At 32.4% G+C, this 27,997-nt stretch overlaps 2 long non-coding RNA genes across 2 annotated transcripts in view; both read left to right on the top strand.

Annotated features, from left to right (window-relative positions):
• The window catches only part of LOC143054177 (uncharacterized), a 38,943-nt gene extending 30,194 nt beyond the window's left edge, over positions 1-8,749 (top strand). Inside the window, exons 6-7 of the long non-coding RNA XR_012971584.1 lie at positions 2,239-2,287; positions 3,830-8,749. This is a non-coding gene — a long non-coding RNA (uncharacterized LOC143054177). The remainder of the gene's footprint in view (positions 1-2,238; positions 2,288-3,829) is intronic.
• An 8,935-nt stretch (positions 8,750-17,684) lies between these two features.
• On the top strand, positions 17,685-22,792 carry LOC143054179 (uncharacterized). The gene is made up of 2 exons (XR_012971586.1): positions 17,685-17,995; positions 22,245-22,792. It is a non-coding gene; the product is annotated as an uncharacterized LOC143054179 (long non-coding RNA).
• The last annotated feature ends 5,205 nt before the right edge of the window (positions 22,793-27,997 follow it).

Here is a 27,997-nt window from a genome sequence, read left to right as displayed (position 1 = left end):
ACGTTCGTATTGTCTTAGTCCTATTATATATATCTGTTTGAAAGACCTTTAGAAATAAAGAGGGAGTAGTCTAAGGAGTTCAACTACTGGTATATATATATAATAATTTTAATTCAGTAACTGTATCAGTTTATTTTCACAAACTGATCCACGCTTAATTAGATTGAATGTTGATTGTTGCTATTTTTAGACATTATATATATATATATATAAAAATCATCTGCACAATTTAAAAACTAAATACTTAAAACTTCTTTGGAACATTTTATTTCTTGCTGTATAGCGTAATTTTCATTTCGTTAAAGCATTTATTTGGCCATTGGTTTAACCTATTTGATTGCTTAAAATTTTCAAAGTTATCAAAGCAAGGAATAATGACCAAACAAAACAATTTTAACCCCGCCGCATTCTATATGTTTGTGGGCAATATCAAGAGCCTGTAAATCAGTGGCATGGAGATCTATAATTCTTACACCTATATTTTTGTTTAACTGTTGGATTATTGGGTTTTTATGTTGTGTTTATTTTTCCGATCATACCCAATCACTTTATTTGAAATTGACAGATGTCCAAAATATAAAAGAGGCGGGAAATGGAAATTTTGGTCTTGAGTATCATGAAAAAAAAATGAATTGTCGAACGCTGATCTTGTGCAATGTAATAAGTACTATCAGTATTATTCAGTCGACAAGTCATATAAAACATTACGATAATAGTATTATATTTCTATCATTGGAAAAATAGCTTTGTTATCTTGCATGTATAGAACGTTATGTATTTTAATGTAAAACCAGGGGAAGATAAAAAAAAACAACATTGACTTATCATCTGTTTATATTACTAGTTCAGACTGATGAAGTCTTTATAGTTGTATATGTTTAAGACAGATAAAACATAAAAATAAAAAAAGAACATATATACTTGAATGGCTTACTTTTGACCTAAAAGACGTGCATTTTAACTTTTATTTAAAAAACAAATCTTTTATATTATCAAAAGCTTCATAAATGTACTGATATATTATCATTGCATTCTCAGACACTAACTCTCCAATATTTGCATATATGCATAGACATTAACTACAAGACCGCTCGTTATAACTTCGGCCACCGCACAATACAAGTGCGAGGAAACGTCACGAAAAAATGTAAACACACATGATCTGTATGTTAAATAGTAATACTAGTAACAGATTCTTAAAGAACCAATTGAATACAACAAATCATTTAACAACTGTTAAGGTATAGTTTATTTAACAAATGGGAACACATGGAATATACAAAAACAAATTTCATGGCTCTTTTATTATACTTATCTATCACGCTTTCAACGTGCTCTGTTTTCATTTGTTATCATTTATTCAATGGCACGATCTGGTAATCTTCTGCAACAAACACGAACGTTAATTAGCTTGCGACCAACAATTAATCAATGAAATAATATTTGCCGATTATACATTATGTATAGCTAATATAAAAATGGCACACAATACTTAGTTTATATATATGCATGCATTGGTTTAATAATGTTGACAATATTAAAATTTCTAGAAACTCGTTTCATGTGACTTTAACTGGGTTTCCACATATTTTCTCGGTGTTTACTTACTCAGATGGATACTTGTGATTTTCAAAATGTATTACGTGATAAAGAAATAATAGTACCACATACATTTAATAAACTTTACATTCTGGAATTGAGGTAAACATTTCACTGTAATTATATACGATCTATTTGAACTGTTTTTGACATGGCCTGATTTCTACTAACCTTCATTGCTGTAGTCTTTTAGAATTATATGTTTAGTTTGTAACCCGGATTTGTTTTCTCTCAATGGATTTATGACTTTTGAACCGCGGAATACTACCGTTGCCTGTATGTGCATTGAATGTGTATTATGATTGTGTAACACGTATGAAGGTGTATAAAGGCATCTGTAAAAAAAATTTGGCCTTGCTAATAAAATCTCAATACAAATCGGATCTTGGAATGAAATGCACGAGTGTTCAAACACCGCACAAAAAGCAAATCAGAAATTAATAGATACACATTTATTAATTTATGTAGTATTTGACTACCATTCGAACAGTTTCCCTATCGATGAAGTTTCTTGGAAAAGGTAAAATTATAAAAATACCGAACTCCGATGAAATTTCAAAGCTGTAAGTCCATAATCCCTGAAACCTCAAGTATTGTAGTCATGATGTGCAGCTAAAATTCCTTTTTAATCTTTTTTAGATAGTAGCGGTACAAGGAAATGCATTAAAGAAACATGGATTTTCATATGGTAAGTTTAATATCAAAAGAATGATTCTGATTTAAACATTCGATTTCCATTTATTGAACATTAATATAGTACACATTTAGTTGTACGGTTGCTTAATACAGACAACAGTAGTATACCAGTGTTCAAAGTCATACATCGATTGAGAGAAAACAAATCTGGGTTACAAACTAAAACCGAGTGAAACATCAAGAACATTCACAAGACAGAAACGCACAAACAAACAATAATAGTCGACGAAGCATGCAAACCGCACAACAACAATGAACATAAATTTCATCAACGATAAACGCCACAGATATCTAAAACAGTGACTAGCTTACGTAACTAATTGCAATCTCGAACTTTCTAGAATTATATTCACATTATTCGTCCAAAGAATTTTTATGACAATGATGCTTGAAATGATTATCAAATTTTGATCAAACTACTACTTGTACAGTAATACATTACGTATAAAACTACAAACTATTCAAATGACGGGTCAGATATTGAAAAAAATCATTAAGATATTGAACATGTACACTTCGCCAACGACGGAATTAACAGCCTTGTAATAATCCTATATACGTTAGTATGAAGTATCGTTGAAGCCGCAATATCATGAAAAATTACTCTTCGTGAAATGTTAAATAAAACTGCATATATGTCTTTTTGAACGTTTTGTTTAAATACTTCGCTCGTTAATTTTGTCTTTAACTATTTGAAAAAAAGAGATGTCAACGAAGTCACAGGTACTAGGTGTTTAATTGAGCACTAGAAATGTCGTTTGTAGTTTAAATTCGCATAATTAATTACTACCACTTGATCGATGTCGATGTCTGTGATCTGTTTGTTTAACAGGGCTTTATAATTGAAGTAGCCTGAATCCGTGTATTGACACAAAAATATCAATAATGTTATCATCTTCTTTAAGTTTACTGCCGAAAATATTGATTATGCACAAGAGTGTTGCAGTTGGCTTTATATATTAAATCTTAAACTGTTTTGATTCGACAAGATTCGATTCGTTCTATGTGCACCATGTACTTGTTTTAAGTGATGTATATTCATAATATTTTCGCTTCGTTTCTTCTTTTCTAAACCCCCGCCGTAGAAGAGGGGGCATTAATTTTGACCCATGTCGTCTGTACGTTCGTACGTAGGTCCCAAAATTGGTTTCCGTTCTCTGACTTTATACAATATATTTATGCCCCTTTACAAATGCAAACAATGCTGAATATTTCGTTTCCGTTCTCTAACTTTAGTTTGCCTTGATCAAATGTAATAAAATTTATACACAATGCTTATTACAACAAAACACATAACAGATTTTAATTTCGATGGCGTCACATTTACTGTTCTAGAGTTATGCCCTTTTACAAATGGAAAGTGCTGAATTTTTCTTTTCCATTCTCTTACTTTACATGCTTTAGTTTGCCTTAAACTAACTGTTATAAAACTTATGCACATTATATATTTCGTTAAAATGAAAACGGGGCTATCATCTGTGTCCCATTTATTTAATTTTTCTAATCACTGTTTACTCTTATCGGACTCTTTCAGACTCTGATGAACAAGAAATCAAGCTTTGGAAGCCAGGAAGTGAATATTTTATTAAAACAGACATAGTCTCAGATATATTAGGAATATTAGAAGACAAACATTGCGTGCTTTTAACTGGTGTATCCGGAATAGGGAAAACACTGACTGCACAGAATATAGCGTTGCAGTTATGTCATGAACATCGATATATCATAGTACCATGTATGTCTCTTCAAGATATCACAAATCGCTACAAAGGAAATGTTTATCAAGTATTTGTCGTAGATGATATATGTGGAAAATATACTGCAAATATCAATATTATTGAAAACTGGAGAAAAATAACGAATACAGTCAAAAGTATTCTTGATAAGGGCATGACAAGAATATTGGCTACTTGTCGTACTGAGGTCTTCAAAGAAACGATATTCCATCAGGCATTTGACTTATTCCATAAGAACGAGTACAATTTATCTGAACATTATTCGTTTAAAGATAAACTCGTCATTGCTAGCAAATACCTTGAACATAATGACCAAATGTTATCAGGTATTACAGATATTATCAATAAAAATAAGTTTTCCCCATTAATGTGCTTCCTGTTCTCTCGACACACATACTTTGATATCAATGAGTTTCTCAGCAGTCCATACGATACATTTAGCAAGGAATGGGATGATCTGAAATGGGTTGACACAGAAAAATTTTGTGTTTTATTTCTATGTGTAATCTATAACGGAACAATTAAAGATGTTATTCTGGATATTTCAAAAGAGGTAGAGAAAGACGAAAAAAAGAAAATAAGAGACATTTTTGAATGGTGCAACTTAAGTCGTGGCACATCCCGTTCAGTGATGCAAGCCAAAATAAACTTTTGTATTGACACTTACTTCATAAAAGTAGGCAGGGAATACACAGTTATACATGATAACATGTTTGACTTTCTTTGTTCTTACTTCGGCAAAACGCTTCTCACCCCTATTCTCAAATACGCAGATGATAAAGTCATATGCGAGCGTGTCCAACTAGAGTCATTACAAAAAGAGCATGGAAATTATACTATTATGGTTTCAGCTAATGATGAACACAAATACCATGATAGGCTAAAAGCGGACCTAAAAAATGGAAAGATACATTGTTGCTTGAATAATGCCCAAATGAAATATGAGGAATACAGGATTATATTTCGAGATATCATTAAAGATTTAGAGATTAACTTCATAAAGAATTTGATCGATAGGAAGGACGACAATGGGATCAACGCCTTCATTATTTCATGCTTGCGTGGTTATAAAGAGCTTGTTGAATTTTTTATTTCTGTTGGAGCCGATATTGACAGCCAGATCGGATTTTATACCCCATTAACAGCTGCATGTCACGATGGACACTTCCAGATTGTTAAAATTCTACTTGAAAAAGGATCAAGCATAAACAACACTAACACTCATGGTGAAACGCCGCTGTATACTGCTTGTTTTGAAGGCCATCACAGTCTAGTAAATTTTCTTGTGGACAAAGAAGCTGATATTAATAAACAAAATAAATATAGTCGCTCATCCTTGTATGCTTCCTGTTTAATGGGTCATGAAACCATAGTAAGCCTTTTGATTGATAAAGGGGCGAATATTTTTCAATGTACTGATCTATTAATAGCTGCCACCTTAGGAGGCCATGACAAAATAGTTGAAATATTAATTTCAGAAGACTATTATTTAAATAATGTCGATATGAATGGGAAAACAGCTTTATTCATTGCATGCGAAGAAGGATATACTAAAATAGTAGAGTTGCTTATTGATACTAATGCTGACTTTTATAAAGTCGACATTGATGGTAGGACGTCATTACATGCCGCCTGTGATGTTGAAAACAAGGATATAGTCAGCATGTTGATTAGGAAAGACTCAGATTTAGATATGATTGATGTAGAGTTAGAGACTCTTTTGCACAATGCATGTAGGAAAGGCTCTATTGGTGTTATACAAAAACTGTTGGCTTTTAAAGCAGATATTAACAAGACAAATAAAGAAGTACACACTCCTGCACATATAGCAAAAACAGAGGGTAGCATTGTGAATACACGTATTTTGAAAGCTTTAGAGGAAAAAAACATAGGATCAACTGAAAAGCAAAACTTTACAAAAAGAAACAAAAATCAACTGACCTACAATTTGATACAGCACGGGTGGACACCTTTATATGAAGCATGTATACATGGAGATATAAAAACTGTCCAATCACTCATCAGAGCCAGGGCAAATGTGAACATGAAAACGGACTCTGGTGAAATGCCTCTCGTCGCTGCTTGTCAGCAAGGTCATGGTTTCATAATGCAAGTGTTACTTGACGAGGGTGCAGATATAAATCAAGCGTTGTTTAGTGCTGTCCATAAAGAATATATTAGAGCAATTAAAATTCTTGTGCATAAAGGTGGAGACGTAAACTATGAAGGAGGTGATGGGAAATCACTCTTGGCATTGGCCTGTGAACAAGGTTCAATAAAGGCAGTCAAATTTCTTTTAGAAAAAGGTGCGAATTTTAGAAAAATTGATGTAAATGGGAGAACTTTGATACACGTTGCATGCAATACAGGTAGCGTTGATTTAGTACAGATTCTAATAAACAAGGGTTTAGATCTTACCATACATGATAAAGACGGGAGATATCCTCTTGCTGTGTCAATAGATAAGGGATTTGACGATTTATCAACGTATTTGATTGAAAAAAAATGTCCTATAGCAATATCAGTAGAAGACAGAAAAAAAGCTTTGATATCAGTTTTTAAGAGTAGTAGTATATACATATCAAAGTTGCTTGTAAGAAATGGTTATACAGAAAACGAATTTTAATGAAACTGTTTTGTATTTTGCATAAATGTTACGTCTACATGAAGAGTTTGTGTTATTCCGGAGAAAAGACATAAAGGAAAAATACAAGTATGGATACATTCCTATGATATTAGCAGACATTGCAGGAAATGATGATGTATCGCAGTATCTTAAAGATTCAACATTACCTGAAAGGACATCAATTTTCGAACAAAGAATATGTCTTAATACAAACGAGGGACGTACTTATTCCTATACAGTTATGGATAATCGTTTGAGCATGAATGCATATGAAACTATGTGCCAAGCATGTATTGACGGCGAAGAAAAATTAGGCAGTTTTGAAAAACAGACTCCAGGTAACACCTTCGATTATTTCATTCAACCGGGAAGATTCGACGTACTTATTTGGTTTGATCAAACACCATTATGCCTATCAATTAGAAGAGGACATATAAAATTAACTAAAAATCTGATAAAACATGGCGAAGATGTGAACTTGACTATGGAAGAAAAGGGGACTAATGACGATGCTTCCCTATCGATGATTATTAGATATGGATATACTCCATTGTTTGCAGCATGTCAACGAAAATATTATGAAATAGTTGATATGCTGTTAGAGAGAGGAGCAAATTTGAATAAAGCTTGGTATGACGCATGCATAGAAGGTTACTTGGACACTGTTAAATTTCTTCGACAAAAAGGAGCCAATGTTAATTCAATTGGTAGGTTTGGTCAGACAGTTTTGTATGGTGCTTGTATTGGCGGATACTCTACCATAGTAAAATACCTGATCAGTCAAGGGTCTGTTATTGATACAAAAGTTAAAAGAGCAAGTTTTCTGGACGAACATACATGCCTACATGCTACTTACCTGAGTGATAATCATAATATAGCCCATTTTTTAATAAATATAGGGGCCTCTGTTGATACAGTAGGTAACTTTGGTCGAACTATGCTGCATACATCGTGTAGAGACGGAAACTATGAAATTGTTAAAATACTTATATAAATGCCTCCGACATTTATGGTGCTACACCTCTCATAGCATGTGTTTCACAAAATATTGAGTATACGCATGCAGAAAAAACCTTTATTCAGGAAAGGAGAGATGATTATTTTTTGTATGTAAATGGTATAAATCAACCGCTTGGAGATTATCATGATCAACTGCATAAACAGTGTGTAAATGAATGGAATACATATTTCCCATCAGATTTAGGATCAAAATACAAACCTCTTACCGAAAATCACTACAAAGTGATTCAACTGCTAATTGAAAATGGGGCCGATATTAATAAGGCCGATATGAAAAACAGAACACCATTGTCATTAGCTAAGAAGATCGAGGATACAAAATTAACTGAAATATTGTTACATAACGTACTTTTACCGATTAAAAAGGACGATTCACAGGGACGAAACCATGATTCTTGAAAATGGAGAGGGACAGATTCCAAAATAATAGAAATATTAACAAAATTAAGAATAACATTTTTAAGATGATTGTTCGCTACAATATTACATATGTTTAATCGGAGGGAGAATTCATCCTATACTGCCCGTTGAACCGCCATTTATGTAATAATGAATAATATGACATATTTTTTTCATGAGAAAAGTGGTGGACGTCATTTATTGTATTGCATAATGAACCATTACTGCTAACTAAAGAAAGCTTGCAAATCGTTGATTTCATTCACACAAAACCAACATTAATGTACTTCCAGTCGAGAATTTAAAGAGTGATCGTAACATGCAAGTCAGAAACCTAAATTATAGTCGTTACAAAGATTGTTTCTTATCATCTTGAAGATGTTCTCCAAGTATAAGTTAACGATCGGTCAATCATGTATATGTTGGTGTATCTGGTTAATTGATAGTCAGTGGTTCACAATGAGATGGATGTTCGAATATTAACACTATTCATACATTAATTTCCATTAAATCTAATAAAGCATCTATACTATTTTTACTTTGGCCCGACAAGTGAAAAAATATGTTCTGTATTACTGATCAAAATTATGCGTTCGAAATAACATTCATGAACTTTACTTTGATTTGTATTTATTGTACTTGTAAACATCAATAAATGTGTGAAAGATATGTATCCATACGTCTTTTTTGATCATGATTGCATATCGTTAAGGATGTACTTAGGTGATGTTTTAGAATTTGTGTCAAATGTTCGGACTCCTTTGTGTTTCTCCATACAATACAATGTAAAATATTTTGCCCCATAACACCCATTTATTTTTTCAAATAAGACTTAATAGCTTATGAAAGGTCATTTACCAAAATTTTAAAACATTCTTAATTTTCTTTCTTTTGTTTTGAGACCTAATAATACCAATGCAAATATAAGGTAAAAGTCCGAGTCAGCCTTTTCCCGCCATATTTTAAAAGGAGGTCCATGACCTATCAATGTTTTTAGCTTATTTTATTCCTTAATTGATGCTCTACTAGCTTATAGTATCAATTTTAACTTCTTAATTTATTAATTTTCACCAAATCTCACCTAAGTACATCCTTAAAAAAAATAATAATAAAAAAAAAAAAATGATCTGCTTGATTTTAAAAATATCTGATTTAGTTGTTTTTTTACAATTCTTTTACAAAAATGTTTTAATCGTATGTTACTTTTTATTAAACTCGTTTGCAAAATTAAACTAAGGAAATCTCTTGTACAAAAGAAATATATTATTGCTTCCAACATCTTTGTTTACTAATCATTTAATATAACAGGCTAGCAACATAATACGTCAGACGTACAAATCGTCAGAGTTGTGCCTTCATTAAACAAATGATTGAATGTATGTTTCAGAAAAATTTATAAGTTATACCTAATATTTTAAAAAGAAATAATGATATGTAAAAATTAGACTAATTTGCGTTTAATATTGTTTTATTGATTTTGTATTTACATTAGCCTTCGACGTCAATTGATGTTAAATATATAAAATACGAATGTTTTTAAGATAAATAATAAACAAATACCCATCACCACGCCATTGCAATTACCCCTGGATATCTACAACAATCGTTCGATTAAACACAAATATATGTATTGGTTATTTGTGTTTTCCCCCTTATAATTCATTTTAATTCAGCTTTGAAACTTTTTCATTCTTATTCCATCGGGACATCAATCTTCTTCAATTTCATATTTTATGTGGCTTTTTAATTTGTATGATTCGAGCTTCATCAGTGAGTTATTTGTAGAGGAAAAATGCGTGCAAACTTTAATATATAGGTATGATTGTCAATGAGAGAACAAGAGACCAAACGACACATATAGGTCATCGTAATGCCTTCAACAATGAACAAAGCTAATATCGCAGTCAGCTACAAAAGGCCCAATATTGACAAAACAATGCCTAATTAATGTATCAAATAATTCTGAAGCTGTACACTATTTTTTGTTTTTGTTTTTGTATTGTGTATTTTTGTATTTTTTGTCGATGCTTCGACTTTTGTCGAAAAAGCGAGACATACCGATTCTACATTCCGTCGGCGTCGTACACAAATATTCACTCTGTGGTTAAAGTTTGTAAAATGTTAATTACTTTCTTAAACTATCTTTCATCAAATCTTGTTAATGATCATAGGATAATATCCAGAAGTAAATTAAAAAAAAAATCCTGTTTTTCCGTATTTTCCTTATAATTTGACTTTTTCTGCCAATAAACATCACATTCACTCTGTGGTTAAGGTTTTCAAATTTTTTATAACTTTCTCAAACTATCCTGGATTTGTACTAAACTTGGACAGAAGCTTGTTAAAGATAATAAGATGGTATCTAGAAGTAATTTGTGTAAATAAAAATTCGTGTCTTTGAGTATTTTATAATCCTATAATAAAACGTATTAAATATAAGAGAACAACGACACAACACTTCAATGTAACACACACAGAAACGGACCAAGCATCAGACAAAATCCCACGAGAATAACAAATATAACATCAAAACCAAATACATGAATTTGGGATAAACAATTACCGTGACACGTCTTATCGCAATGTGAATTTACACTAAAAAATAAGAGAAAACAAACGACGCAATGTTAAAATGTAACACACACAGAAACGAACTATGATATAACAATGGCCATATTCCTGACTTGGTACAGGACACTTTTAAAGGAAAAAATGGTGGGTTGAACCTGGTTTTGTGGCATGCCAAACCTCCCTCTTTTATAGCCATGTGAAATATAACATTAAAATGACAACTCAACACCACAGGACTACAATATAAATAAATTAGAGAACACAATTGACAAAGAAACACACGAACAACAGCCAACAAAAGGCAACAAATTCAAAATTTCTAATGATGTATGCAGAATTATTGATTATAAGGGAAGCACAATATTTAAAAAAAAATATAACCTTGTTTATGATCAAAAGCTAGTATCTTGAAGGAAATTTTGTTAAAATTTTGTACCTGTGTCTGTATTTTTCTTATAAATAGACTTAGTTTTTCTTTCAGTTAACATATCATACAGTCTGCAGTTAAAGTTTTTAAAACATTTATTAGATTCATAAACTATCCTGGACAGAAGTTTCTTTAAGGTAAAGAATAGTATCGAAAGGAATATTTTATTAGTTTTTTTTCCCTCTTTTTTGTTGAGCCTGCGGTTAACTGCAAAAGTAGGCGAGACACTGGCTTCCGCGGAACCCTTAAGATATTTTTTTTAAATATTGTGCTTCCCTATAATTCAATAATTCTGCACACATCATTAGAAAATCATTCAACTTTAAAATAATTATAAGTGTATTGATGATGTATATCTGATATATTGTGTAAATACATTATTCATTCTAAGGTTTGAGACATCTGTATTTCCTTATTTCTTCAATGAGCTTCAATTGTATCGGAAATACAATGTAACTTTTGTAATTTATTTCTAATTGTTGCTTTATATATGTTATTGCCTTGATACTGGCTTATGGTCAGTGATATTTTACTGATATAGTTATTTCTATAGTTGCTTTGAAGGGCTCTTTATGTGTACGAAATTTTAGTCAATCTTACCCGGTGCTTATATAACTATTTTTTAAAGCTGTACATGATTTTGAATTTAATATTCATTGAGAATACCTCAACCTATTTATTGTTCTTATTTGCAACAAAGATCTGAATCAATGCTTTCAAGTTTGTTCTAGAAGTTAAGTTTTAGGAGTTTAGAGTGCGATGGTCATATGTATGATCACATACCAGGTCATACAGTATACTTGAACTCAGTGTATGCTGCTTCTTATCACATGGAAATAAAGAGCAAAGTCAAGTAGGCTCGAAGTCGGAATAAATTGACGTCTCCGAGTATGATGTTACTTTAATACAAATTTCATCCTAAATATGTTTTAAATTTTGCGCTGTACATTTTATGGCTATTTATCGTTCTGTCAATATACCTCATGCACAGACGAATGGATTTGATCATTCGTTTTAAGTCCCTTTGAGTCATATTGCTCTTTGCATCTTCAAATTTGTAAACATCCTTGGCTTTTAAATATTTTGGTTTGAGCTTTACAATTGAGGTTAAGGTGCTTAATACCTGTGACATACTTTTTTGGCGATATTGTTTCAATACGTGTTCGTGCGTTTACTCACAAACCATTCAACCAAAAATATCAAATTTTAATATTTTGTTACTGACAAAAAAATGAAGGTCAAGTTTAATAATGACGATTTTTACTATTTCTGTTCAGGAGTTATGGTTCTTGAAATTTGCTAAATGGTGTTTCTAGTCATGTCGTTGCATTTACTCAGAAACCTTTCAACCAAAGCTTTTCAAATTTATCGCAGATATCGTACGTCCTATTCATATTTGACAAAATAGAATATAAATCAAAAATTGACATTAAATGGAACCATTTTAAAGAAGCCTACCTGTTTGATCTTCAGAATCCAATTCCCATCTACGAGAAGGTGACACAAGAACACATTTTTCTTACATCTGAAAGTGAAATGCGAAATAATTTGGCGAGGATACACATAAAAAATATATGTTGCATTTAATGGAAGTATATAAGAAACTCAAAAGAAAAATGATACATTGAATTTAACTACTGAACAAATACTAGAGGTATAATCAACAATTTTCATGATTCAAGGCCAATACCTAGTGCTGATGATAATAGATTAACCCAAAACAGAGAGTTATTAGATTGGTTTATTCAATAGGAAAAGAGTGTAATAAATGACAATAACATAACAAACACCCGATGATCCTACAAGCCTAGGTATGACATTGTATTATGTACAATGGAATTTTGATAAGCTGTGCAATTATAAATTAAAAAGCTGAAAAAATATATTGTCAGCACTTTTAGTAAATGCCTTTTTGGTAAAAAAAAGTTTTTAACGAAGAAAGAATCTGTTTTCCATCCGATTTATCATTGCTAGTTTACATATAATTTAGTCGTAGTGTATTCGTATAAGGAAGTTCGTGTCTGCATGTGCTACTCTTACAGATTGTTCCTTTTGTGGAAGAGATATACGTGACAGAAGTCATCTTTGATAATTCTGTTTGGATAAAAGGAAGCTATTTTATATTGTGAGGCAAATCTTTTTTTAATTGTGCTATACCATAACAGTATTGTTCTTTTATTCAACGATTGCGAGTTTTTATATATTTATCGTCATCTAGATTGGAACTTTAAGCTTTGATTTAGTTTCCTTCCTTGGATTTAAGTAAATTTGAATATTCGTATTCCTTTTCACACGTGAGTAACATTAAAATCAAGTTTTATTTATTAACATAATGGCTACCGGAAAGTCGAAAAGTCAAACAAAAAGGAAAACATCGCACGAACGTCAACCTGTAGACGCTAGTGAGGACCCATCCGTGTGGAGTAAGGCAGAACTAATGCAGGAATTAAAGGGGATCGATATAGAAGTTCCTGCCGATCTTTGTAAGCCCATCATCTTAAACTATTCAACAGTAAAATTCAATCCAAGCAAAAGGAGGCAATCTTTATTGAAAAATTAAGCAGAAGAAAATCTAGATATCGGAACCTAAAAATCCCCCCTCCCCCTGGAGCAACGCTCAGTTATCAAACCAGAACCGGGGGCAATTCCGATAAGTAGCATGTGTAATGCGTTCGTCTCAATGTATCAATGCATGACGGGTTTACAAAGTACTGTTGTCCAACTTATGTTGAGGAATCCCGAAGAAAAGCAGCAAAGCACAACCAAAGACGGATTTATCCTTCAACATTGGAACAATCAGTCTAGTACCGCTAAGAAAGCTACTTATTCTAATTCCGGAATACAAAATTGTGTATCCCTGGACATCAATAAAGGAGCTAGGTCTGACGATTTTACCAGTAAAGATATTGTATCTTCATCACTGCAGCGACAGATAATTAATGTTTATATTGCAGCCTTACTTATTCTAGATAATGAATGCCCACAATCACATACCGTAATTGCTGACAGCATTGAGGTTAATCTCCCAGGGACACCCGACATAAGATTAAACCGTACACTGACCATTCAGGGGACTTCATCAAAGCATTCGGCAAATATAAAAGAGTTATGCCAAAAGCTTATCCAGAAAGACGCGCCGAACTAGATGTGTACGAAGGAGACATTAATGATATTAGTAATTTTTACGGCTCTAAGCATTATGGTTACTATAACAAAAAATCAGCCAAAACATCGATACAACTCAGAGAAAATCACGTTAAGTGATTTATTGTCCCTCGTAGCAGCGTATGTAAATTATGCCACTTGTGTGATCACACTTCAGAATTTAGTCCACTGCAGCTGAGAAACAAAGTAAATCATCAAGAGGTTATAGTTTGCGAAATGATTATCGTATGACCGACTGAAATATTTTCAGGACGGTTAAGAGATTTGTTATAACTTAAATAGCAAAACGCACCTGTTCTTTCTCACATGTTTGCACCAAATGCCGTTCGCCAGGACATTCACAGGCTATTTGTGGGAAACGCCCATCAGCAACGTTTTCATCCGATCAGACACCTCCGGTTGACAAAGAAACTCCAAAGACATCTCGCAAAATTTGACTAACGCACTCATCAACCTTGTCCCAGCTGGGTCAAGATGCGCATTAGTTTCTCCATAGGCCGTTATGGTAACGTTTTCTTCTGTTGCTCAGTCCATATCGTTAAGTTGGACATGTATGATGGCTCGTTTCGAAGCTGAGATATTTTCACATATGTGGTTAAATTTTCGGGGTACGAAGTGAGATTACTTTTTCCGTAAATTAGCAAACCCCGAGTATCCTTTTGTGATGCGGCTCCTCCTTGTAAAAAATCCCATTTTTAACACAATAAGTTCTTTGAAAATTAAATACTTTGAACACATTTAATAGCTCCATAGTTTTTACACATTTATTTTGTGTTCCCCTACTTTCTACATTAACACATATGGTTCAGCTCAGTCATTTGTTTATCATAGAAATGTGTCAAATATCACTACACAGAGACGTTTTGTTTACACGTGACTTTTGAGTTCCTCATTTCAAGGCGCATTAGGGATATTGTCCCAGCTATGGGCAAATAGGCGGTTAGTTGAGATCTAGAGTCATAGCCCAGTTAGGCAACTCATTTAGGAGATGGTTAACTTCGAAATCAAACCTGGATAGAATGGATTCATAAGGTCAGAACAGCAGCCCTTCTAGAGGATGGAAACCTTGACTGCAAATTCCATGGTCCAGGTTAAAGGGTTGGGCATGGGGTTAACACCCCCATCCTGTAAAAATTATTACAGTTACAGACACCACAACACATGAAATTAGATTACCATCTGTTATAGGTTCAACGGGGGACTCAAACCACAGCGGAATGACTTCTCCGAGTGAAAGCCCTTTTGTGGAAACTAGGAAAATGAATATGAGTCTTCTAGGGCCTAAATCACAAATACATATAGATGCATGAAATTTTCGAATGATGTATATAACATCAAAGACTGCACAGGTCATCAATGAAATGCAGCACTACAGGTTAGACATTCTTTGTGTGAGCGAATGTTATTGGACTGGCTCAGTAACGACAAGAACAAATGGTTGAAACATCATCCTACACTCTGGAATAACATTAACGGTACCAATTTTCCTGCGCCAGATGCGCATTTCGACAATACATGTCTCTTCAGTGATGCTCGTGGCCAAAATATTTGAAATCCAAAGCTTATATAAACGATGAAGAGCTATAATCCAAAAGGTCCAAATAGTAGAGCCAAATCCGTGAAAGGGATCAGAGCTTTGCATGAAGGAGATACATTCCTTAATTTATAATAATTTCTAACATTTTGTAACAGCACATTTTAATATCACAAAAACAATCCGTATTTTCATGCCAGTACCAAAGGGGTGCAGATGTAAACAGTGATCACTATATACTGAACACTACTATCAAACTAAAACTAAGAAAGGCAGCTATTGAAAACCAGAACAGAAAGAGACTAGACACAGCAAGTCACCAATATCAAGACAGTTTTTGCTAAGATTTGAAAAATCGGTTTAGTGTGCTAGATAACTCTGATGATGGAGAAGATAGTGAACAAGAGAAATGGAATAACATCAAAGATATTTATGTAAACACGGCAGAAAAGACAGTTGGTCACAAGACAAAAAAGAACAAAGATTAGTTAACATCGGAAACATGGCTAAAAAATGAAGAAAGAAAGACTATAAAACTGAAATCAGTAAATGCAAAATCCAAAAAGTTACAAGATCAGCTGCAAGTAATATACAGATAAAAAGACAAAGAGGTTAACAGAAGTGCTAGAAAAGATAAAAGATGATATCTGGAAGCCATTCTGTGAGAGTTAAGTACAGTTTACAAAATCAACAAACATCTCTGTGGAAAATCAAATGCACAGACAGCACATGTAAACGACAAAAATGGCAAAGCATTGAAAACAGAAAGGGAACAAGCGAAAAGGTGGGTCCAACATTTTTAAGAGGTATTAAACTGCCCTGAGCCTGATTTCATAGCTACCCCTGAACCATCAGAAGATGATTTAAACATCAACACAGAACCAACAACTATAGAAAAAGTAAGAAATGCCATTAAATTACTGAAGACAGGGAAGGCACCAGGTTTTGATTCCATTTACGGAGAGATGTTAAAGGCAGACTTAAATACATCATCCAAAGTACTCCACAATCTTTTCCTTGTTATTTGGGAAGAAGGGGACATTCAATCAGACTGGAGCAAAGGCTTGATGGTGAAATTACCAAAGAAAGTAAATCTACGCAACTGTGACAACTGGAGAGGGATTACATTACTTTCTGTCCCTAGCAAAATTCTTCTAGAACGAATTGATAAAATTGTGGATGAAAAGCTAAGAGAAGAACAAGCTGGCTTTAGAAGAGGCAGAGGATGCATTCACCAAGTTTTCACTCTGAGGAACATCATCGAGCAATGCATTGAATGGAACACACCACTTTTCATTAATTTTATTGATCTAAAAAAAGGCCTTTGACAGTATATATAGAGAAACTCTTTAGAAAATTTTTAAATCATATGGAATCCCACCTAACATATCGATGCTAATAAAAGCCTTCCACAACAGCTTTGAATTCAGTGTCATCCTTGATAGCTCTATCTCAGACTCATTTGAAGTAAAATATTGTGTAAGACAAGGATGTATTATGTCACCAATTCTATTTTTATTGGTCATTGACTGAATACAAAGAAATACAATATCAGACAAGAAAAGGGGTATATATATATATAACCAGTGGACCATATTTAACCAGCCAGAAGATCTTGACTTTGCTGATGACATTGTCATATTATCAACAACAACAAGTGAACACCTCCAAGAGAAGACCAACATACTTAACAACTATGCAAAGCAAACTGGTCTGAATGTCAATTCCAAGAAGACCAAGGTGATGTCAATAAACACTAGAAATACAACACCAATAACAATCAATGATCTGCCAGTGGACAGTGTTGAAGATTTCACTTACCCTGGAAGCATCATAAGCAAAGATAATGGGACAGGGAAAGACATATAGACTAGACTATCTAAGGCACGTGCAACATTTGCTTTTTTTTCAACTTCAGATACTTTATTTCACTATAATAGTTGTTAACAAATCCCCTTAATGTTACAACAATGGCACTAAGGTTCTGCCCTGTATGGTTAATTACCAATAAAACCAGGGGATTTCATTGGCAAACTTTTTATAATTCTACATAGTATTGCGTGTTAGTTACAATTTACAGAGTAATAGCTGTCTACAACATGTGTGCATTACTTTACTTAACAATGAAAAAGAAAACGGAACTTTGACCGTTTTTTGTTTAGCTTTTAGTTTCTGATTAATCAACAGTGAGAGAGCATGGTTTCGATCGGATCGATCAAGAGGTCAGTATAATCGAATTATGATTGTTTTTTAGATAGTATCTTAGCACTCAAATACACTTAACATTGAATAATATAATATATCTGATATTCAAACAAAAAATTAAAGAGCAATTTTGTTTAGAAATTTTTCTTCTTTTTATTTCAATGAAATGTTTGTGATTCTCAAAAATCTAGGTCAATCAAATGTAAACAAGACAGACAGAGAATCAAATTTCTAAAATTTTTCTTTGAAGTTTTCTCAAAAAGGCATTTTCCGGATGATATAAAATTTGTGTATCAATTTCGTTTTTTAGGACTGACATCATATTAACATATTTGATTCTCTTTTCTGATAAATAAAAGCATTTATAAATCACAAAGCAAACAATTGTTATAATATGATTAAGTACATAATATTCCACATCTTCAATTTTGTACTCTGTTACAAGATTTTTCAGACAAAAAACATGTTGACCAATATTAAGATCCATAAATATTTGGTGTAATAATTTCCAATAATTTTTTACCCATGTGCATTCAAAGAAAAAATTATTATAGCCATCAGATTTGAAACATAGCTCACAGTTTTCACTCTTAATTACCTTCCAGCGATACAGATTATGGTTAATAGCTAAAATATTATGCAGTAGTTTCCATCTAAACATTTTTAATCTATTATCTTTTAAGGAAAGAAAGGTAAAAGATAGATTTTTCTTAATGAAATATATGACATATTTCGCCTGAAAGTTGTTTTTTCCATGAGCTGGAAGCTCTTTATTTGACCTGATTATAATATTATAAATTTCTTTAAACTGTAATACAATCCATTACAAAACATTTTAATGTCTTGTGTTATGTTGATTTTAGTATGTTTTGATATATTGCTCTTTAATTTTTGGATCCAAATTTTGGGTAAAGCTTTTCGAAGAGAAATTAATTCAGCGATCCAATTTTGTTTCTTTTTAAGTTTATCTAGTATTTTATGAGAAATTTCTCCTTTATCATCAATTACATCATTAACAAAAATTAGGTTTTCCTTTACCCAATGACTATAATATAAACTTTTGCCACATGTTTTTATATATTGGTTTCCCCAGATAACTTGCTTTCTTATTTCCCTATAATTATCAGGTACTTTTGTCTTCCCTCCTCCATTTTTAATCCAACATTTCAAAATTTCAAAGTAAAATGTAGGTAAGTTTTTAAGGTTTTCTGGTGACTTATGAGAATTAAGATTCATTTTAAATATTAAATTATTTTCCCCAAACTCTCTAAGATAAAAAGTAGGTATGATTTTCCAGTTAGCGCAAGTTTCATCAGTTAATCTTTTAACCCAATTTATTTTAATAGCTTCAATGTATGCATCAATATCTGTCATTTTTAATCCCCCTTCAATATATTCTTTTCTTAACACTGAGCGTTTAACTTTCTCGCTACCACCCTCCCATAAAAAATTAAATAAGATTTTTTTAAATTGACTTATAATTTCACTGCTTAGATTTATCAATGAAGCAACATATGTTATATTGGGAATAACTAGTGTTTTAATTATAGTTATTTTTCCTATCATACTCAGTTTTCTTTTCTTCCAATCATTTAGTATCCTTTCTGATTTTTCAAACTGTCTATCTATATTAAGTGTTTCACATTCTTTTTTGTTAAGGCCAAAATAAATGCCAAGACTTTTCACCATATCCTTCCAATTTATACTTTCAAATTTGTCTTTGCAGTGTTTTAGTTACCTAACCATATACCTTCTGTTTTGTTTCTATTGAGTTTAAGTCCTGAAAAAGATCCAAAAGTTTCTATTAAATTAAGTGCATGTTTTATTTCATTTTTAGATCTTAAAAAGAGAGTTGTATCATCTGCTAGCTGTGAGATTTTTAGGCTATGAGTTTTTTGATCAATTTTTATTTGTATCCCTTTCAGATCATTATTATCTCTTATTCTACAAGCCAGTATTTCAACAGATAAAACAAACAGTAAAGCGCTTAAAGGGCATCCTTGTCGAATTCCCCGTTGAATCCCGAAGGTTTCAGAAATCCACCCGTTATTTAAAATACATCCTTTTATATCACAATAAAGTGTTTTGACCCACTTTTGAAAAGACTTGTTAAATCCAAATTTTTTTAATGTTTCCAGCATGAAGTCCCATTCGAGTGAATCGAATGCTTTAGAAAAATCAATAAATAGTATAGCTCCATCAATATTAAAGTTTTCAGCATAATCTATAATATCTTGAATTTGGCGTACGTTGAATCCTATATATCGATTTTTAACGTAACCATTTTGATCTCTATGTATAATTAGGGGTAAGATTTTTTTTAGTCTTTGTGCTAAGGTATGTGTAATAAGTTTTACATCAGTATTCAACAAAGTAATTGGACGGTAATTATCTAAGGACAAAGGGTCATTTTTTTTGAAAATCAATGATATTATCCCAATCTTTTGGGTCTCAGATAAAGTTTCATTATCATAACATGTGTTAGAAACATTCAATACAATATGCTTTAAATTTGGCCACAATTGTCGATAAAACTCAACTGTTAAGCCATCTTTGCCTGGAGTCTTATTTAGTTTCATATTATAAATAGAAGATGTTAGCTCTTCTAAGGTTAATTTACCATCCACTTGTTTGCTTTCACAAGGATTTAAAGAATGATCAATGGGGGTATTTTCTATGTATGTCTTTAGAATTTCAGTTTCGGGACATGTATATTTGTACAGAGATTTATAATACTCTTTACTTACATCTAATATTTCACTTTGATCAACAGTAACTTCACCGGTTTTGGTCATTAATTTATTAATAGATTTTTTAGCCTGTCGATTCTTTTCTAGGTATAAAAAGTACTTAGTATTTTTTTCCCCTTCCTCTACCCATTTTATTCTTGATCTAACTTGGGCTCCTTTGGCTTTAAAAGAGTAAATCTCTTCTAAATCTTTTTCTAAATTTTTTATTTGATTAAAAAGCTCATTATTTTTCCTATCAGGTAATTTGTCTACTCTTTCATTTAAAAGATTTAGTTTGTTTTCCATTATTAAAATATTATTTTTCCTTTCTTTGGCTTTTGATTTACAGTATTGGATAGTAGACTCTCTTATGTCAGTTTTTAGCAGGTCCCACTGATTTAGGACATTTGTAAGATTAAAATTTTCCTCATACTTTTCAATTAACTTATTTATTAGTTTATTATACTGAGTATCAGTCAATATACTATTATTCATTTTAAAATATCCTTTACCCTGATTGTTTGCATAAATGTCTAATTTAATTGAAATAGCCAGGTGATCTGTGAATGAAATTTGTGCAGGCCTGATATCAGCAGATACAGTGTGTTTGCGTGCTTGTGTGCATTTTATAAAAAAAGTCTATTCTACTAGCTTCATTTGTAGAATTTTTCCTTTTCCATGTGTATTGTTTTTTATCTTTATTTAATTGTCTCCAAATGTCTATCAATTTATGTGTTTTAATTAATTGTTTTAAACCATTGACTGGCTTTTTAAACTTTTTATGTAGTTTATTATTCTTTGTATCTATAGTTGAGATTAGATCATTCATATCTCCCCCTACTATTAGAGCACCAAGAGTGTGTTCTTCAATTAATTTACTTACTTTTTTATAAAATTGGTTTCTTGCATGAACTTCATTAGGTGCATACAAGTCTACTAAGGTGAAAATCTTATCTTGAATTTCTATATTGATTATAATAATTCTCCCTTCTCTATCACAAAATTCATTAATTAATTTAAAGTCAAGTGATTTATTAATAAAGTAAGACACTCCCCTTGAATTTGTTGTGCCTAGGCTATGAAGATGTTTGCCGTGGAATTCATCGTTAATTTGCTTTATCATATCTTTTGACAAGTGAGTTTCTTGTACCATTAAAATGTCGCATTTTTGTTGTTGAAACCAAGAGAATAATCTAAAACGTTTTTCCTTTCTCGCTAAACCTTGACAATTAAGTGAGCAAATGTGAAAGTTTTTTGTTTTCATTATAGTATTAAAGAAGTTTAATTGTTAATCTCTTAAACGATTTATTTAAGTCTATCAATTTATATAAACTTGTTCTATGTATCGTGACCCAGATAAACACCAAGTTATTTTTAGACCTATAAATAGCACAGGTAAAGTTAATTTCTATTTTTAGTTTCATTACTGACTTTCCGAAAACGTCTGGTATTTTGTAAACATTAACGTTATCACATACTGTAATTTTGATAGCGCGAATGGTTCTTGTGTATTTACAACTTTTATTTTCTTTTACAGATATGGAATTAATCGTACCACTGAATGTTGTTAGCCAAATGACTTTACTTGAAGTGCTAAATTCTTGAAATATGTGCACACCGAAAAAGTGTGTGATATTTAAGTTCAAGAACAGGAGGATATTTTTATCTGTTTCTCTGATGTTTAGCAAAATTAACTGTGTAGAAATATGTTCGTATCTTGAAGAAAGGAACATCTGAAGATTGTCATTTACCGAAACTGTACTCTTATAATTAAAGAAGACTGGCTGTTTTTTACTTGTTTTGAAGAATATCTTTTGACAAAGGATTAATGTGTGCCTATGAACAAATTCTAGATGACTCTGTGAAGTAAATGTGATTTTTTTTTCCCGTGGTGATCCTGCATTTCATTAATTTAGTGCTCCAACCAATGAAGCAATTTTCCTTTGTTTTAGATGTGCGTGGGACGATTTTTTTTATCCAAGCAGATTTAACAACTTTAAATTCATAGTCTATACATATTTCATTTACAAATAATTTCATATGTGCTGTATTTACTACATTTTTAAATAAACAACTATTCTGATATTTCTCTTTTGAATATATCTACAATATAGACATCACATTCACAAATTACAATTTTGTTCACTTGATAAACACAGTCTATGTTTATGATACAAAGTAAACAAAGATATATATACAATGTATACAATATTAAAAACATGAAGATTTGTAATTGATAGTTTTAATTAAGATGAGCTTAGGATTTTGTTTTTTTCACAGGTTCTTCTCTCTTGTGAAGCTCATCAGTAGGAGTACTTGCTGTTTGTTTAGTACGTGTTTTTTTTCTCTTCGTTGGTTTTGTTTGACGGAGTTCTAAAGGCTTCTTCTAGGAAACGTTCCATGCTCGGCTGCTCTTTATTTGTATTTTGTTTGTTTTTTTTATTTTTTGCTCGTTTAGCTTTTTTGACTTGTCGGTTTGCCTTTTTTTCACTTAGGTTTGAATGATCATCAATATTGTTGCTTGCCTGCTTGTTGAAAGTAAAGTTAGGCGTTTTATGTTCTGCATCAGCTGCTTGGGTTGTTTGTGACACATCATTTTGACAGCTTTCTGGATGTGTGGGAATGTCTGAATCTGATTCTGATTCAGATTGGCTACCTTCACTAGAAGAATCAGAGTCTGCATTGCAGTATTTTGCTGTGTGACCAGATTTCCCACGTGCAACATTTGCAAGACTTCATACAATCTGGAAGTCCAACCAGTACAGTTCAAGGACCAAACTGCGAATTTACAACAGCAATGTAAAATATGTCCTCTTGTATGGTTCAGAAACTTGGTGTGTTTTAGTGAATGACCTTCAAAAAGTAAATGCTTTCCATACTAGCTGCCTAAAAAAGATCAACATAATATTCTGACCAAATAAGATCAGCAACAAGAGCCTTTTGAAGACATGTAATGCTAAGAGTATAACAGCAGAACTCGCACACCTAAAACAGCTCTATATTTGACACCACCAGGAAAAATGAAACCAGGGAGACCTAGAATCACCTTGCGAAGAACTTTAACAGCAGAATGGGACCAAGCCCAGTATATGGCTAAGGACAGAGAGAAGTAGAGGCAGTTTGTGTGGCCTTATGTCCCACTTGGTATAAAGAGGATAAGTAAGTACATAAGCTACAACCCCGGTCATTGTCAAACAGCTTAAAAGTGAACTAATGAATCATCTTGAGAAACATTCCTTTGAGTATTTATGTAATTGGTTACAAAATGGCTTTGATTCTTTGGTTAAATATGATAACATTTAAACAATGGAATGTTGGAATAATTTAAGCGCTAGGTAACATAAAGATAGTTTCAGATCTTATTAACAAGGAACTATATAACGGTTTCGTTTATGGTCCGTTTGAAAATTTACCATTTGATGATTGTCGAGTAAGTCTGTTGGGAGTTGAGGAGGGTAAATATTCTTTCAACAAGCGACTTATTTTAGACATATCTGCACCGCACAACGATAAACACGTTAGCATCAAAGACCTTATAGACAAATATTTGTGCTTTATGATGGGAATCTCTTTACTATTTTTATGTGCGATTGTCATTTGGACAATATATCTACGACGATTTGTTTTATAGCAGAACATAGTTACAAGGTTAAGCATATTATACATTTACTGGAAGACTTCTTTACTGATGACTTTTCCAAAATTCGATGCAGAAAGAACAAGGGCGTTAATGACCATGTTTTTTAATCGATTAAATGTTACACTTGCGGTTAAAAAACATTGTCTCACAAACGTGCATTAAATATCTTGGTATTGTGTTACATGTGTTAGATACCGATAAATTAGAGGCTAGATTACTTGCAAACAAAGTAGAAAGAATTTGCAAATTTATAATTTCAGTACATCAAAAGAGAATTTCTTCAACTTTTAGGTTTCTTATTTCTATATGCAACTATACACTGATGCCGCCTCTAAAAATGGACACGGAGGTTATTATCAAGAAAAATGGTTTTATCTTCTTTGAACGATAAATAGTTTTCCATGGCATTTTAGAACTGCACCTGATAGTACATTTAGTAGTAGCTGCAAATAATGGGGTAAAGATACACATGCAAGAAAATCCTCCTTTTTTGTGACAATGAGGCGACTGTAGCAATTATTAAAAAGGAAAGATTAAAATGTATCGAAATTATGACGCTTATGTGACAGTTAACGTATTGTGCATGTTTAAACAACTTGCAGGTAACTGAAAAACATATTGAGGGTCGAAAAAATAATATTAGTGACGCCTTATCTTGTTTGCAGTTGGAAACATTCCACCACCTCGCTCCACATGCAGAGAAGCCCCACTGATACCAAGATATATATGCGGTGTTGAATGAAACAGTCAAACAATTATGGAAACACTTTTGTATAATACAGTGTAACCTGCCCAATCCGAGTATTCCAACATCCTGCTTTAACCGACACATTTTCATTGTACCAAAATATGCCTATCCTTGCAGACAAAACCTGACAATTCTGACACCCTGCTTGATCCGATATTTTTTTTGTGGTCCCCAGTGTGTCGGATTACACAGGTAACAATGGATAGGTTTTTCTCACTTTATAAGCGTTTTGTGGATAAATAGTATAACATATAATTCACGTGATCTACCTCTAATATCAGAATACGTTCTTATCAACTTTATAGCACATTGTTTTTAAGGTTTTGTTTTAACTCAAGCACACTACTATAAAAAAATGTTCCTTTGGTATAAGAAATGCTTGTTTGAAGTCTGGATATCATAATCCTTTAGAAACGCCTCTTGGCGAATTTTTACTAAGACTCACTCTGATTTTAAAATATGTTAAAGGCATACAAGGCTCACAAACTAGAACTAGGTTGGAGATTAATTTTCCAATGTTACAGAAAATTTGCCTCAGAATGTGAAGGGGCGTGTATGATAAATATATTGATTGTTTGATAGAAACAACTTGCATAGTTGCATTTTTGACTTTTTGAGATGTGGAGAATTTACTGCATGAATGCCAATAAGTTTGACCCTTTAACTAGCTTGTGCATATGTGATATTATTTAAAAGATCGATTATGCTATTCTGAGACTTAAATACTTTACATCTGATCAATTCCGAAAGGGAATAGATATTAAACTTTTAAAATAAATATATCTATTTGCCTTTTTTTTTTGGCTTTAAAGAGATATTTAAGTGTTAGGCATTCTGAATTTTAAATTGGGATTCAATCTGAATTGCTTTTTAATAACAGGGGGAAAAAAAAGCTTTACCTAGACATTTTTTCAACTTTGCGATTATGACCCAAACTTGTATAATGGTCATTTTTTCAGATATGGTGCCTCAACTAGGGCAAACACATATTTGTATAATCCTAAACTTATGTGTATCTAGTTGGGATGTCAACAAGTACTCGGGTACTCGTTTATCGATCGGTAGTAGCGACAATCGATTATCAAAATGATACTCGACTAACCGGTTTCCCATTAGAATGTTGCTATCTTAAGTTTAAACAAAATATATGTTTATTGAGAACACCTCCTGGGATATTATATATCATTCAAAATTTATAAAAATTAGAATACAATTCGAATGTTTATATGTAATTGCAATTTATAATTCCGCACAATATAGATATATGTATAATTATTATATGAACGTTACCAAGAGCATGTTCCAAGACTTTTAAGTTTAGCTAATCTTTGTCATTCATCCACCTCTATATCATCCGGGATATAATTCATCAGCAGGACTTTTAGTTACATTTAAAAAATGAGAAATCGCTCCGTCCCAGAAAATATTCACAAAATAACATTTTTAGATAAGAACAAATTCGTTTCACCTTGTATCGACCCTCAGAATATGAATAAAGGCAGTAGAAACAAGAATGTGTCCTCAGTACACGAATGCCCCACTCTCACTATCATTTTCTATGTTCAGTGGACCGTGAAATTGGGGTAAAATCTCTAATTTGGCATTAAAATTAGAACAATCATATCATAGGGAACATGTGTACCAAGTTTGAAGTCGATTGGACTTCAACTTCATCAAAAACTACCTTGACCAAAAACTTTAACCTGAAGCGGGACAGACGGACGAACGAACGGACGGACGAACGGACGCACAGACCAGAAAACATAATGCCCCTCTACTATGGTAGGTGGGGCATACAAATGTTTTTTATTAGATTTCAAACACTGCTGTTTGGATAAATAATGTTTCTATAGATATTAACTGATCACTTGATTAGATTGTTACCAGTTTACATAGTTAGTACCTGTAGTAAATGAGCTATGTATTATGGTATACAATTCCTTGGAATATGAATGCTAATAAACGTTTTAGACATAGCTGAGATTATTTATCATCTTTTTTTACAGCTTCATTGCATTCAGAAACTATGTGCAAAACTGGTAAAAAGAAACAGGAAAGTAGTTTATTTGTAGAACACAGAGAAAGACCATGCAAATGTCGCTGTGATTTTATATTTGTAAATCGAGCAAAGTAAGTGATTTTTTGTTTTACAATGTATAGCGATTTCATGACATAAGAAGAAGATCATTCATCGAAGGTAATTACCTTCTTCTGTTTTCACTTTGGGTTCGTGTGAATAGTAACATTGGTATTGTAATCGACTAGTAATGGATTGTTGAGACTTATTATATGTCTATGCATTGTAGAAAATTATAAATAAATAACTGACAATTTTTGTTTTACAGTAGAGCCCAACACAAGTGGCCTGTGGTTCAATTCGGTTGCCTTGGTCTGTTTTCTGATCGTTGGTTGAGTTTTGTTTCTTTAACTAAATCCCCATTTCCATCTTCTATTCTTTTAGTCATAATGGTTAGTCTTATTCTGAAAACTTTATTGTTTTGAGCACAAACAACCAAGATTTCTTTGTATTTCACTTGAAATTCCACTCAAGATATATTACGGTCGCCATCATGAGCTGATTGGCCATTATGACAAAAGTGTGTCAGAAATCATATCTGATATTCTTCCTCAGTCATAAGAACCTTCCATCATTACCAAACTGAACAAAGAAATTACACGACAGGTGCCGTATATGGTGCAGGAAATGCTTACCCTTCCGGAGCACATGATTTCACTCCCGGTTTTTACTGGAGTTCGTGTTGTTTCTTAATAATTATTTATAACTGTTGATGTAAATGTCTATTGGTTTTGTGAGTCTTTGTTTACTCCTTAGTTTTGATTGTTATTGTCTTTCATTGTCGTCCAAATTTTATAGACGCATCATTTCAAACGTCCTGATGTT

This window comes from Mytilus galloprovincialis, chromosome 12, assembly GCF_965363235.1.
Source record: "Mytilus galloprovincialis chromosome 12, xbMytGall1.hap1.1, whole genome shotgun sequence".
Taxonomy (NCBI): Eukaryota; Metazoa; Mollusca; class Bivalvia; order Mytilida; family Mytilidae; genus Mytilus; species Mytilus galloprovincialis.
This window is presented reverse-complemented; position numbering and strand designations above follow the sequence as displayed.